We start from the raw sequence: 10,174 nt of genomic DNA, 5'->3' as shown, positions 1-10,174 counted from the left end.
TGGAGTTTTTTCTCAGCTTCAGACCTGAGGCCAGGCCCCAGAGGCTGGCTGAGAGTTTGTCCCACTCCCATCTACTCTCGTAGTTCTAATTCAGAATATTAGCAGTACACAGAAAGCAACAAGGTCTGATCTTCAGAGATGAATGGGCCTGAATCTTCAGGCTGAACCAAGAAGAGCATGCCACTCCAGACAGGCTGAACAAGCTCCTGTCTCCTCCAACACCAGGCAGCAAGTCCCACAGGGCAGGAAGGAAGTGCTAGTCACAAGACCCAACTGCCACTCCCAGTTGGCCCCTTCCCCCACAAACTATCAGTCTTGTTTCCTTTCCACAGGAAACGTGCATCGGCTATGGAAGGGATAAGGGTGGGAAGAAAATGATCTTTTTTCCCCCCAATGAATAATGTTTGAAAATGGCCAAATAAAATAATGTTTATAAGAGAAAAAAAATTTCCTGGGAGAGAGAAAATTTAGTTGATATCTGGTGCATAATTTTTAAAAATATTTTTTGCAATAATATGTAGTATTACATGGAAATCAATCTAGAATGGTGAATTCAGAGCCCCTATATATTTAACTGAATCTTAACAATCATGTGAAATTGACACGTCACTTAACCTCTTTGGGCTTCAGATTCCTCATCTGCAAAATGATGGAATTGGACAAAATCCCCTTATGAGGTCTCTTCCAGTTCTAGATTCATAATCTTATGATATTCTCCTTAAGTGGTTGGGTGGGAATCCTTGAATTCCCTAAGAGACTACTACTAATTACCAGACACAGCTAAGGTTATGTTTTCAACACTTGTTAAGACATTTATAGTGTTAGAGATGCTACATTCTCCAAAATCATCTTCAAGATAAGGAAAGAGCAGCAAGATAGACCTTAACACAATCTATGTACACTCTCATAGAATCCAAATTCATTTCTGAGTTCTGAAACTCTCATAAAGTAAATATTATTGCTTTCTTTGGAAAAGTACATGCAGAATCAAAGGGAAGACTTTCATGGACATTTTATAGGGTTCTGGATTTAAAATTAAAAGAGATCTCAGAAGTCATACAATCTTCTCTAAACCATTATTTTACAGATGAGGTAACTGAGGCCAATCAGCTTTGGTAGAATGACATTCATAGTCACATAGCTGGTGAGTGCCAGAGTCACAATTTAAACCCTGGTCTTCTGACAAAAATTCAGCACCTTTTCTCCTGGACTAGTAAGTAATACTATTAAAACTGCCTTTAAGTCTATGTTCAGAGACTTGATTTTAATTCAGGCCATAACAGAATTAAAAATGAGTCTTCTGCCAATATAATATTAACACTGATTTATTTGTATGTATTATTAAACCACTTCAAATCATACTATATTTAGTAGTAAGCTTTCTTTTTAAAAAATTGAATGCACATGAGAAACACCTGGTTTGGAGCTCTGAAGTGAAATCTAAACCAGATGGAATTTGTTGAGAATATGGTTCTTGACTCCTGTGATAAAATGGGAAACATTGCTTGTTTTTTTTTTTTGGTGACATCTACAAGTACACACTTAAAAGACTACTTTTGTGGTTCCAAAGGTCAGGCAGTAGGTCTGCTGGATATCTTGCCTATCCCACAAGTTTACATGAAAATGGATGGCAATTGTGTTCCACTTCAAAACATGGCCATGGTTTATGATTAAACCTGGTCTCAGAAAACTAGGAGAGCAAGAAATAACTCTTCCCTAATGTTTTTGAGGCAAAATCACTAATTTGGTATGATAACAATAATATATAATCTTTTATAGTACTTAGAGCTTTATAAATTACTTTGGCTATAACTGTCCTATTTCAATGGTAGTACAAGGATCTTTATTGCCATATTACCAATGAGGAAACTGAGGCTTAGATAAGTTAAATGGTTTGCCTGTGCTGATGCAGAGAATAAAATCCAGAGTGAGGATTGGAGCCCATGTCCCCTAGTTGCAAGAGCAAATTTCTAGCTCTTATACCACACAGATCACACAAAGGTTCAGGAATGTATGAAAGATCACTCATTTCTATTTTATATTCCCTTAGGTTAAAATATGATCTAATTTATGTATCTGGGAAATTGCAATTTTAAATAGCTTGCCTTCAAGAAAGTCATTGAACTGTTGAGCTATGAGATACCCCAAGGTACCATACAATTAATTTCCCTGACTTGTAAGGTTTTTATGTCATGGAGCATATTCTCCAATCTAATATAATTCAACTTCTTGGAGGTTTTTCTCTAGATTGTTATTGTTATTTCTAACATTTAAGTGTTGCATTGTGTGGTTTATATAATATCCCTTATTTTTGATGTAAGACTGAAATTACCTCTTCTGCCCTAGATTAGGACTTCCAGCATGCTAAGCAGATTCTCTAAAGGAAACTTATTATGGATGGGCATGGATATGACTCACACCAGATGAAATGATATGAGCAAGTGTATAAGAGTGTAGATCATATGAAATCATTACCTTGCCAATCAATAACATTTATCATTTATCGTATAAGTGCTAGGTTACAGGAGACAAAGTAGGAATATAGCACTAACATGGTGCCTTTTTAAGGCTTTAAGTTCTTAACCATGTATCAGGAAATGAAGGGTGATAAATCAGAGAACTCAAGTTCAGATTTTGCCTTTTTGGCTTTTCTACTTATTTCTTATGGTCAAGCCATTCTAATTCTTTACCTCGATTTCCCCATCTATAAAATGAGAGAATTAACATAGATGAGCCCTCAGTTTATTCCAGTGCTAAATCTACTATCTAATGTGTAGGAATATGCTGTTAAATGTTCAGCAGCCTATTCTCTTGAAAATAATAATACACAAAACACACTTGGAAGTTTTATCTGTAACATTAACACTTTCTTAAGCTTAGACAATCAATGAGGTTCTGATTTATGGTAATAACCAATTTACCATGTGTACATAATCACACTGAAAATTCCTAGCATATACATACAAATAATAATTACAACAAAGGAAGGGTGGTATAATTGAAAGAAGTCAACTTCAAATCCTGCTTCTGCTACATACTCAGTATATAATCCTGGCGGGTTACTTTGCTTTAGAATTCGAGCACAACAGGTATTTCTGTAATATAAATCGCAAAAAAAGGAACCATTTTACAGGGGTCAGGGAATTTCCTCCCAAAGAATTCACTAAACAATTATATGACAGATCTAGGTAAAAAAAAAATTAAATGACTGTGTGGTATAGTGAGAGAAATATTTTGGATTTGGAATTGGGAGAGACTTAAATTTGCATTGATTCTCTGACAATTATTACCTGTGTGAACTTGAACCTGTCATAACCTCTGAGAGTCAGTTTGCTCACCTATGAAATGAGGATAAATATCTGTAGTCCTTACCTTGTTGTATTTATTAGGAAAATCAAATAAGACAATTTATTAAAGTATTGTGTAAACTCTAAGGCACTGTGTAAATGTCAGCTAATATTATTACGACAATACAACTTGACTAACAAAAGTACATAAGAGATGTATAAAGCATCATGTGAAATTCAGTGATTATGATAATTTCTGAGATTTAATGACTAAAGTATGTCTCCTTTTTTTTTTTTTCCTGAAAGGGATGATCACTCTTAAGGCTTAATGGTCACTTATTTTTGGTGATTGTTTTTTCCTGATAAAGAATGATGATTTCTAAAGCTTGACCACATTCAAAAAATTTTTTTCCTGATTAAGAAATATAATTTCTGAAGTTTAAAGACCATGTGTAATGTGTCTTATTTTTTGAGACTTGGTCTCCCTATCTAATGAACCAGACTGGCAATGCGGCAGTCACTCCTACCCCAATCCCACTGCTAATGAGAAAGGGAGTTATGATTTTCTCTCTTTCCAGCATGGATCAATTTCCCCCTCCTTAAGCAGCATGACAGGACTCTGCTCTTGGGGGTTCATCATACTGGTGCCTGAGAGTGTATACACCTTACCAGAGTTAATCTTACTTCTGCACCTCAAAATTCCTTAAATCAAGAGATTCATCAGCCTTAGACTCCTCAGTAGCAGAGATTACAGGTGTGCCCTACCACATCTCATTTGATGGTGTGGAGGGGTTCCTGTCCAGGTCCAGGTTGAAGTAGACTCCAGATCTGATGATACTGTAAGAAAAATGATATTTTCATTCTTTAATGTCAAGGCAAGAGCATTGAAACACTTCTTCAAAGGAAGAGTTAACCTTTGGGAAAACTGATTCTATCTGCGTGCCATCTGAAGTTTTTGGATATGAACCCAAGGGAATGAGAGTCATTTGTAAACATGAACTTCATTCAATTGCAATTCATCAACTACTTTCTTAATAAGTACCTGTTTTATAGAGAAACAATACCCAAAGCAAATAATTGTCTTTGTCTTTAATGAGTTTATATGCTACTATTAACACTACTCCATGAATACAAATAAACAAATATGAAGCAACTAGAGGAGGGAAAGGGAACCTCTGATGCAGGATATCAGAAAGGTAGTTTTAGATGTAACATTAGGAAACATTTCTTTCTCTACATCTCTTCCCCACTCCAACAGATTGAGGTTAAATCTACTTATTTTTTATTTTTATTTTTAATTTTAATTCATGGCATTTAGTTTTATACACAAATTGTATGAATAAAATTATACTTTATGCTTTATTATATTTTTTAATTTTAAAAAAAATAAAACCCTTACCTTCCATCTTGGAGTCAATACTGTGTATTGGCTCCAAGGCAGAAGAGTGGTAAGGGCTAGGCAATGGGGGTCAAGTGACTTGCCCAGGGTCACACAACTGGGAAGTGTCTGAGGCCAGATTGAACCTAGGACTTCCCATCTCTAGGCCTGGCTCTCAATCCACTGAGCTACCCAGCTGCCTCCATTTGAATATCTCACTTAAATTTTCTAATTCAAGGAAAGAAAACAACAGCTAGGTATGAATAAAGAAAAAAAACATAAAATAGAATATCTATTTTACAATGACCTCCCAAAACCAGTTCATAATTTTCTCAGGTGTATTGATTTAGATAATGAATGATATCTACATATAGTTGAAACTAAATTATATCCACCATATTTACATGAATTAGATTGTGGTGAATATAAGTTTTTAAATGACTTAAAGCCATCAAGAACTGCTGATCAGTCAAGTAATATGCTAAACTATAAGGAACTGGGAGGAAACTAAAAGTTTCTTTAAATCTGCTTTTCTGCACCCTCTATTTGTTACTCCTTTTTCTGTTCTAATGCAAAACAGAACAAGTGTAATCCTCTTCTGTAGGTTAGTTCTTCACCTACTTAAACCACCTACCAACCCCCAAGCTATTTGATCTTCTCTTTGACAGAATAAATCTACTGAGTTCCTTTAACTAATCCTCATTTGTCTTAATCTTGAGGTCTTTCACTGTCTTGATTGCCCATCTCTTACTGTTCTCCATTTTATCAACATTCTTCCCATAATGTGGTGCCCAAGGAACATAATGCTCCAAATGTGGTCAAATCAGGACAGAATACAGAAGAATCAGAACCTTTGTAGTCCTGTGTAGTGTGTCTTTCATTATGATGACCAAGATTGCATTCATTTTGGGGGGACTCTTTTGACTCATATTGACCTTCCAGAACAAGATCTTTCCCCAATATCTCAGCATATTAAGAGTTTAAATGGAAAAAAAAATGGTTTTCATCTAATCAAAAGAAGCTGATTATTAGGAAAGAGTTGTTTTGCATGTTGCCAAGGTAATATTGGTTTCCTCCAGGGAAATAATTTATCCTTCCTTTTATCAAGGTTTACAATCTGTTGTAGATTCCCTACAGACAGCTCAAGTTTAAGGCACCACTTTAGATTAAGGCAATTTTCAGACTTTTTTTTTCATTTCCATGATTTCCATAGATGTTGCTCAGGCAAGGTATTCCATTCTTTTGCCCCTTCCCTCTTGGTTCTCCTAAGCCTTTTCTGTTCTCCTCCAGTTATTCCCATTCTTATTCTCTCTCTCTCTCTCTCTCTCTCTCTCTCTCTCTCTCTCTCTCTCTCTCTCTCTCTCTCTCTCTCTCTCTCTCTCTCTCTCTCTCTCTCTCTCTCTCTTTCTCTCTCTCTCTCTCTCTCTCTCTCTCTCTCTCTCTCTCTCTCTCTTTCTCTCTAATGTTCTCCTCCTCCTTCTTTCTTCTTCTTGTTCTTCTTTTTGTACTTGTTCTTGTTCTTCTTGTTCTTGTTCTTGTTCTTGTTCTTCTTCTTGTTCTTCTCCTTTCTCCTTTTTTACTTTTTCCCTTGTATTAACCTTTATGAATGAGTGGAAATGAATGAAAAAGAAATTTACTAAATGTTTATTGTGTGTCAATCATTTTGCTAAGTGCTAGCCATACAAATACAAATATAAGTGTTCTTCAAAGAGCTTATATTCTAGGGGGATGAGACAATACACAAAAAGAGTAGCATTTAGGTCTAGAAAGTATCAAGGCTGGATGAATGGAGTGACAGGGGAGTAGACTGATACATGTTTCTAGGAGCAATGTCAGAGTTGATTTTATCATGTTTCCTATTTGGAAAAGTGGGAGGGGCAGCCAAAGAATATATGTGGTGGTAAAGCTGCCAGTGAAAAGTTATTTAGGGAAGAGGGATTAAAAAATGAAGTACGGCTGGGGAATTTCAGAAAATGACATGGTTATTAAAATGAAGCATAGCAGGGCTCCAGGTTGGGAGATCCAGAGACCAAGGGTTAAGATCTCTAGGTCATGGTCTCAGGTCCCAGAAACAAGGGAGTTGGAAACAAGATGGGTTAGAAATAAACAATATTATGGCTAAAGCCTGACTGAAATCATGTATGTAATTATTCATAGGCATGATGTAGCCTACCATTTGAATATAAGCTTCTTGAAAGCAGAGAGCACTGATTTTTTCCCTTTGTATCCAGCTTCTGTCACAGTGTCTTTAGCATAGAAGGTACTTAAGTAAACAAATTGAATGAACCTTTGATATTCTTGAAGTCGATTATTCAAAGATGTATATACTTGAGCTGCTTTGAGAATGATCAAGGTGCTTCAGTGGTATGAGGTGGAGGTTCCCATAGACTCCAAGACTCCATTTTATATGTTCTGCATTTCATAGCTATTTGTTCCTAAAAACAACCAAAAGATGGATTCAGTTCTATACAACTTTGTATTATTGGAGGCATACATAGGATACCTTTGGAATTCCCTCTGCTTTCACATTCCAGAAAGACAAATTAGAGAACGCTGAATAGTAATCTCAAAAATCAATAATGAGATTGTAGTACTTTGGAGTCCATTCTAGTTTGTACCTCTTTGACTTGTCTGACTTTCAATGAGCCACAGACAGATTCTGAGGTCACCTCTCCCTTCTGAATTACTTGCCAAGAAGATTTGCTGAATAGCCTATGTAAGATTCTATTTACTTAGTGATCTATCTATATGCATACATATGGATGTGTTTTTATGCATGTATATCCCCTGAGGATTTTTGAAGCCAGGAATATTTTTTTAAATCAATCAATCATTATTTTTGTACCCAGACAGAACACATAGAAATAACTACAGTGGCCTCAGTGGAAATGAATGATGTATTTTTTTTTTATTCTTGTAGCTGGCAAGGCCCATGGCAACTGATGAATCTGGTTTCAAAAACAGAAACTCAAGGAACTGTTCATTCCAAGATCCTAATGTATCTGTGACTGTGGGCTCTGTGACCTGGCCAAATCACTTAACCCCTTTCTGACTCAGTTTCTTCATCTATAAAAAGTGGATAACTAGCAGCACCTATGGGGATTGTTATGAGAATCAAGTGATGAAATGTATAAAGTGTTTTGAAAACTTTAAAGCATGATATAAATTTTTTCTGTCCATGATGATGATGATCCCATTAATGTAGACATTCCCCCAATATTTCAGAACCTGAATAGTCATGCCTAGGTCTACTGCATATTTTTGTCCATGCCTTCCTAAAATTTCAATGTAGGAGGCCAGTTGATGTAATCTTTCTCTTGTTCTCTTCTTATATTCAATTCAGAAAAAGGTAGGAAGGCATTATCCCAGTCAAATGGTTCAATAATTTTGAATTAAATAACTGACCCATCCAATTAAATAAACAGTAAGCTTCAGTAACACACACACATACATATTGATTGGTATTTGCTTAAATTAATTTAGTTTTGATGGAGGTGATTGTGACTAATAATAGTCCAGTTCTCTAGTCTAAGTGAAGTGAGTTAACAAACTAGGAGCATTCTCTCCATCTTAATTAATAAAACCTAAAAGCAACAAATTCCCAAATATCACAATAACAAGAAATTTATTTCAAGTGTATGAACCATGGAAATCAAAATAAATTCCAAATCCAATTCAGTCCTCATCTTTAGTAAATAGGAAGTCCTTAAAAACCTGGAGTGTCTCTTGTATAGTGACCACAGTAGAAACAATGCGGGTGTTACAGGTCGACAGCGAACTGTACACAATTTCAAAGTGCGTTATGAGAGGACTGGTTCTAATTAGTAGTTCTCTATGATGAATACTAAACACAGACAGGCATACAAGATTAAATAAAATAGAAGGGCCATTTTAGTCAGTGGAAACCTTTTAAAAATGGTTCAGAATTGCTTGTTGCATACCTAACAATTTTCTCCTAGTGTTTATTACAGGATGCTGCCAAAGTTTGCCTATTTGGTTCCCAGCCAAGTGTTTTGCAATTTTCCTCTGATCTGAAAAAAAATGCCTTGCCCTACTTTCTTTTGAGTCATCAATTTTTCCAGACATCACACAGTTTAGTCAATTAAAATAAAGTTAATTGGTATTTTGCCCTTCACAAAGATCAAGTCATTCCATATGGAAGTATTTGCAGCTTGATGCTCGTTGGGGGAAAGATGCTGTTATGAAGGCAAAGAAAGCCAGGTGGATGGCAAGAAACAATATTATTCCTTTGGGGAAATATGAAATGACTTCATTTCTAAAAAAAGTATAAAATTGAGATTTTTACATGTAAGTAGCTTCAGTTCAGGCTAGGAAATACAATATTCTGTGTTAGCATTTTTTATGTACATAGGAAAAGTCAGGTATGGCCAATCAATCAGTAGGTTATTTGCATTCTCAGAAATTTACGTGTGGCATTTGACTTGATTATGCATTGCGTTATTTGTTTTACTTTAAAGAGTCAGATTATGGCGTTGAGTTACTCTGCTTAAAAAGTCAAAAGCAATTATTTCAGTGAGATGACATAGTACCCCATAGTGAATAGAATGATGAAGAGTCCTTACTGTTACCCTCCACCTCTCTATACTCCTCATCTGACCACTTTAGAGCAGGCACAGATAACATTTGGCTGCTTCCTGTTGGCTATGAAGACTCAGTTGGCTACTGAGGCAGAACTTTGCATATTTTAATGTTAGTCTTTCTACTCTAGCAAGATTTTTCTTCTTTGGTGTAGGGGGTTGCTGATATAATATGGAGTGTGACAGAAGAAAAGAAAGAGACAAACAATATTTTCCAAAAAATATGAAAATTTATCTTGGGCATTAGAATGGGTTAGAGAAATTGGTACTACAGTTGAACCTTGAAGGAAGAGAAAATGAAAATGAAAATACCCCAGACAGGTAGAAGACAGGAAAGAGGAAGAATGGGTCAGTATCATGGAATAACTAGTAGCCAAGTTAGACTAAAACACAAATTTCTTGAGGGGGAATAATGTTAAATAAGTTTGCAAAGAAATATTGACTTCTGATTTTGTAGGGCTTGGAAAGCCTGGCCAAGGGTCATTATGTCTTATAGGCAATTGGTAGCCAAAGAAAGTTTCTGAGAGTAACTTTTCTGTTAAGGAGGATAAATTTAGATATTCTGTAAAGGGGAGATTGGAGACAAGGAAACTATTTAGGACATATAACAGTCCTGATGAAAACTGATAATGACTTCAATTGTAGAGGTGGAGATTTGAATAGAAAGAAGGGTAAATATTTTTTTTTTTACAGTTTTTAAATCATATACTTAATCACTACAAACATCAAAAACATTTGGCTAAAGAAGTGGACAAAAATATCTGTAAAACCAGAAGCTCCACATTGCTTCCAATTTGTTTAAAATATGTTAATTACATATGTGCCCTAATACAAACATCTTCTGTTTTTTAGTTCTCTTTGGACATGTTTTACTTTAAAATATTTTCTTTTGTTTTTTTGAAAATGATTTT

Source organism: Monodelphis domestica, chromosome 3, assembly GCF_027887165.1.
Source record: "Monodelphis domestica isolate mMonDom1 chromosome 3, mMonDom1.pri, whole genome shotgun sequence".
NCBI lineage: Eukaryota > Metazoa > Chordata > Mammalia > Didelphimorphia > Didelphidae > Monodelphis > Monodelphis domestica.
This window is presented reverse-complemented; position numbering follows the sequence as displayed.